A 6194-nucleotide genomic window follows, 5' to 3' on the forward strand; every position below is an offset into this window, starting at 1 on the left:
CTGGGTCTAGGAACGCCAACAGACATGTTTTTGTATGTATATTTTATGGATTTTAGTCTGTTCTTTTCTTTTGTGTTGTTCATTTGAGTGCAGTGTTTGGATAGGCCGATTGGTGGCTGTGCGCTACATCATGTGTCTTAACCACCTCCAGCGACAGTGGGGGTCCCCAGTTGAAATTCTAGAGCCTGTCGGGACCCCAGGCGAAAATTAATTGGGGGACCCTTCAACAAGTGTTCATCACCATCATGTCTGCCAGTCGACAATTACTCCTCCAATTATTTCCTGTTTCTTTTTCTTCTCCCATCGACGGATCATTCCTCTTCACTTATCTTCGTTTACTTTCTTTAACAAACTTTGGTTTTCATCGCAACAATGCTTCGATACTTAGCAGGGCAACAAGAGAGAGTGTTGTCAGATGGGGGGCCCTGAGGGAGGTTTCCGACTGTAATTGCAAAATTTGAACATTTTAGGCCGCTGCTTTGGTTTAGGTTTGTGAGCCCTCAGGGACCCCATAATGGTCTGGGGCCTGCCTTGCCTGTTGACAAGCAGCGCCTCTGGGGGTCCCCAGTCTCTGGCATCCTTATTTTGGGGGGAAAAAACAAACTGCTTATTTAAAAACCCAACTGTTGATGGGTCAAACAACGTCAGATATCTGTTTGATTTGAACCATCTCCCTGTAGGCAGAAGTCTAAACTCTGCATGCAGAGGATGGTGAGGGTCTTCCAGGATGACCTTTGACTTCTGAACGGCTCTTTTTATTTTACTTTTAACTATATTTCCCCGCCTGTTTTTGTTAACGATGCTGAGGTTACCAAACAGATCATCACAAAAGTTAAAATGGACTCAATAAAAGATGAATAAAATATTTCTAGAAGGGATTTGTCGACATTAAAACGCCTCAGCTTTCTCAAGAAGAACAGTCTCTGATTGGCCTTTTTGCAGATGGCGTCAGTGTTCGCATTGAAGGTCAGTTTTTCATAAACGATGGTACCCAAATATTTATACCGACTCACTGTCTCTGAACCCTCTTAAGATTCTATAGGTCAAAGTAGCAACAGGAGGCTAGGTTACAGAAATATAAGAAGAAAATGAAAAGCCAGTGAGGCTAGTTGAAAGAAATGTAATTCTCGTTGCATTGCTTTTCTCTTTGTGTCAATGCACTGCATAAAAAATAGTAATGAAGATGAAGTCTAGAAGTCATGAAGTCATTAAAAAAAGTATGCTTTCAAATAGCACTGTTCAACATGAGAGCTTAAAGGAGCATTACTAATATATCCAGTTTACAGCTTATCCCCCCTGCTTCACTTGTTGGATATATTTGGCATGCTTATGACATCATTGATGCATTAACAAATAGGTTTAGTTGCAAAGCTGGCTATGTGTTAACTCACCACACGTGCCTTTAAACAGCTTGCCAGCCTAGTGATGGGCAGGTCTATGGATAAGGGTGGGGGTCCCTTTTAAAAAAAAAAGTTCACTGGACGAAGATCCAACTTCAATATCAAAACATTAAACGCACAGTATGAACATTCCACCACCAGGGGGCTCTCAATCAAAACAATAACAAAAGATGACCTCGAGGCTGGCGGGGAATCATGGGAGTGATTCTCTATGCTACCCCCCCTTCCCCCATGAAAATGACCTCAGTGTTGACTGTAGTCATGACGACCAGGTGAAACCCACCTGAGGAAGAGAATATATTTACAGACGAGCTGATGTATCCGAGTATAATTTACATGATGTTTTTATCACAGCAGCACAAACAGAAACAGAATGGCAGCTTTCAGCAGCAGCTCACGCTCACGCTGTGCAGCGGCCTTTGACATAACATTCGGTGTTTCCACAGCAACGATAAACATTTTGTGTCTGTCATGCTGCGACAAGACGTGTTCCGCTACAACTCTAAAATGAAAGATTTGTCTGACTTTGATAACTGTTGGAAATATTTGAGGTAATGTAGGTACTCAACAAAAAATAAATAAAATTTATATATAACATAGGTTTAGTCAATTTTTTATTAATTTAGATATTTGAATGTAAACATTGTCATACAATTCTACATACTCTACCTGTGGTCCCCTGCACCTATATGTGAGTTAGGTATTACTACTTTTTATTAAGTATATTTTGGAGATTCTTGGATTCCCAGTTAGATTTCTGTTCTAATTGTTTTTACTAGTCCCCAAAGAGTGTTTGTTAGTTGTTTTTTGCCTGAATGCACCATGGGCCAAAGGGTCAGAGAAGGTCACGGTATGATTTGGAGCAGGACTAGATTTGACTCCTGGAGAATTGACTAAAACATGTGCAATGTTTCCCCTACCATTATATTAGGGGACGGCCCGCCTCCCCAACGGCTGGCGCCCCCCCTCTTTTTACCTCCATTTGACGTGTAACTTCAACTACACATTCTGCGTACACTTGTTTGTTATTTGTGTTGCAGAGAGAAGCATGAGCTAGTTGTGTTTCACATGTGTCTTTGAGGTTACATTTAATCAATACCTGGAGTCCTTCAACAGACATTATCTGTTCTGGTCGAACACCCTTACTCATCCTGTCTCCTTGAGAATGACATTTCACTTCAATTTGTCAACTCGCATATTGCAGACCCTGACCTCTGACCTGGAACCTGAAAAAAATCCCCTCATATGGGCTTTTAGGATTTCAAGTCCATGCATTCCTCCATGAATAAATAGAAATGTCATACATTTTCATATAACTCCTCCGTATGATCCACAGTACCAAAACTCATCTTATGGCTTCTCCAGCTAATTGGCATATTCATTGATCTCTTAAGGGTGAACTCAGTCCTTCACCCATGTGAGCATCCTAGGGATCATTAAGGTTGCAAAAGCTCATCAGAGTAATCTCAGAGAGAGTCATCTGATGGCACGTCACTGAGAGCCAATATATCAAAAGGTCAGAAATTTGGAAGTCAAAATGCCATTTAGGATAAGTGACCAGACTGGAAAACAGTTTTCATGGACTTGGTGGTTTACTTCAGGGAGCTTGCTCATTTCTTGTGTTAAGTCATCTGGATCCAGGCCTTCCTCTCTGCTGGTCTCCCCTCACTCCAAACCACAAGAAGACACATTTAGAGCCATCAATCATATGAACTAACGTCTGGTTTAATATAAGCATGGTGATAATATTCTTCACTAATAAGCTGCCAATGATGCATTTAAAACTGTGATCAGACAATATCGTTTATTTTACATGATATATAATTAATTACTTTATTACCATAACATCATGTTGACTTGGATATTTAAAGGAAGAATGTGCAACTTGTTACACATAAATAAATCATAAATCCAGTCTATCCTGTGTAAATGTGTCTCTGAGTCATGACTGTCTACAAGGAGGGAGAAGCTCGAGTCCCACTGGCTGTGTTGTTGTCAGAGCCGTGTTTACATGGACGGGACGGCCGGCTCCTCCCCTTGTGTATAAAAGCTGTTTTAGTCAAGGACTAGAGAGAAGAAGAAAAACATACTCACTGATTATTTGGATGTAAGTAAGAGATTTTAGATCACGCTCATTCTGTGTCAGTTTACATGCAATGTGAAGCTACGAGCTAACTAAACAGCGCTAACCTTAGCATGCTAACACAACAATGCAGGACACAGGTGATTGCAGCTCGAGAAAGGGACAATTTTGTCGGCCGCTTGCGCTTAATGGTGTTTAATTATGGTGCGTACTAATTCATAACTCCTTCATGCAAATGCGAGTGTAGAGGTGTTGGAGGTGTGTCTCTGCAGGAGAGCGGAGGCTTCAGTATGGAGGAGGCGTGGCCAAACAGAAGTTTGTTTTGGTTTCATGTTGCTGCTCAAGGGCGAAATCTACTGGATCAAAAAGTCACACATTCTTCCTTTAACTTGTGTAAAAGCGCTTTAGATTGTGCCACCACTTGGTGTTGCCTTTTCGTCATGACATCAGGCCTCATGAGACAGACTTTTACCAACCTGAGATGACATCAGATTACAAGTCAGTGACTGCAGTTTAACAAGAGCGGAAAGAAACTACAGTACGTCCACATATATTAAAATAGTTTACATACAACATGGCAGGTAGTACTGAATAATGAAATGGTATAAAACAAACCTTGTTCCAGCATTTACGTCATCATTTGTTTCAATCTTCTTCTTCTGCCGAGGGACTGCAGATATAAACTAGCTCTAAGCTAACTCTGGTAAAATGCATCAATGGCAACATTTATGTTTAATATTGTACATGGTCTGTTTACAAGTGAAAAGAAATCAAATAACATTCCTCTTCCTCTTCTTCTTATTAATAAGATGTAAACACAGTATACAGTAGAGCCTCTATCGCTGACTCGTGCTCTGTGGTCTCACAGGATCCTCCCCGTGATTTATAGCAGTTGTATACAGTAGCTCTCTCAACACTTTGCTTTATGAGTTTCTCTTTGAAGTCATTGGGATTCCTGGCAGAGTTAATGTTTAGTATTATAAGCAGCCAGCAAAGCCTCTACCCATTACCCTAATTCTACAAGGATGACCTCTGTATTCTTCTATTAGCTACACAGCTCCTTAAACCTTTTCCTGTTGATTAATATTGGCTTCTGACAGCAGGACCCCAGAGATTTCCATATAATGGCGTCTCAGGCTAAGAAAAGCAGCCCATAGCTGCCCGTTTGATTGTGTAGTCAATAGGCCTGTGGACATCTCCCACTGTGGCTGGGGGTGCTCAACAGCTCTTATTAAAGCCAAGTGCTTCAAGACAACAATAATGGTGGAGGGCACAAAGAACCTCAAGCTTTCATTTCACACACAACTTTTCTGGTATTATTTACCAACACAACACAATAAAGGTGCACATTGAGTACAGAAAATGTTGCCAATGATGGAAGTGTTTTACTTTAACTGTGTTTTTTCATATAACCTAAAGTCTTTATGTAACAGGGTCAAATATGTTAGTGCATATTTCACTGTTTGTTTTGATAATTACACAAAAAATACCTGGCAATTGTCTGTTATGTCTTATTTTGTAGTCCACAGCCCCTTCTTCCTTTGTTTTCGTCTTCTTTGGTTATTATTACATATTTGTTTTGCTGCCTTTAATGCCTCTGCAATTTTGTACACTTCACTGTGGGAGAGGCAGGTGTCCATTGTTTTCCTAAGTTTTTATTCCCTTCCATCCTTTAATTATTGTATTATTGTGTGTATATTTATGTTCTTCAGAATGTTTAATAGTCTTTTGTTAGCTGTTGGTATATTGATTTGATTGGAATGTCCTAAATCTATTGTTATTTTATTTTCCATGGAGCCTAGCTTGCCGTGCACAGCAATTTAAGCTAGTTTACGTGCACGCGCATTGAGCTAACATACCTTACGTACTTTTATTTTATCTGTGTAGGATCTTGAGCGGACTAGGAAATTGAAACAAAGTTTTGTCTGTGTTTCCCTTTTTGCCAGAATTAAAAAGAGACGAGTAAAAATCCCGGTGTCACAGCATCATTTGACCACAAAACACAACACAGAAATCCACCGGTTACATTTGGAGCGTGGGAAGTCGAGTTTTTCCCCTCTGGGGATCAATGAAGTGTTATCTAAGAACCTCATGTTATAATTTAAGTCAGAGTCTGGGAGTCAGGCACTCTCTCCACCTTTAAGACCAGAACTGAAACTTTCATTTTTGATAAATATTTTAGTTAGGACTGCCTCAGGCTCGGACCAGCTCCTATAGGATTTTTAACATATCATCAATGTGGAGTCTTGATTCTCCTGGAGATGAGCTTATGAAAGGACAAAAGGGAAACCTTTCTTTCCACAGTGTTTCCAGGTTGAAAAACCTGGGCTGATGTAGAAATAAGGAAATGGAGGATAGGAAATGTGCTCTGCCTCTACCTGTGAGTCCCTGTGGCTGAAAGACTCTCAACGTGTGCATCATGTGGACATTTACATGCTGGCTCCCCAAGTCCCTGTGGCCCAATTTATCACCTGCCTGCTCCAAATTGGATTTAGTACCTCTGAGTGCTTACCTGGTTCTGGTCCAGCTGTCAGCCTATTACTTGCCTGTTCATTGCCTCAGTATCTCCTCATTTTGAAAAGAACAGTTATCACCAATAGTTTCTGTTTCCACGTGCTGCATTTAGGTCCAAACACAGTTCTTGAGTTTGACTCCACAGGTGGAGAATAACACACTGATTTAAATATCTTCAAGACTAAATGGAAAAGTAG

This window comes from Labrus bergylta, chromosome 2 (assembly GCF_963930695.1).
Source record: "Labrus bergylta chromosome 2, fLabBer1.1, whole genome shotgun sequence".
Lineage (NCBI taxonomy): Eukaryota > Metazoa > Chordata > Actinopteri > Labriformes > Labridae > Labrus > Labrus bergylta.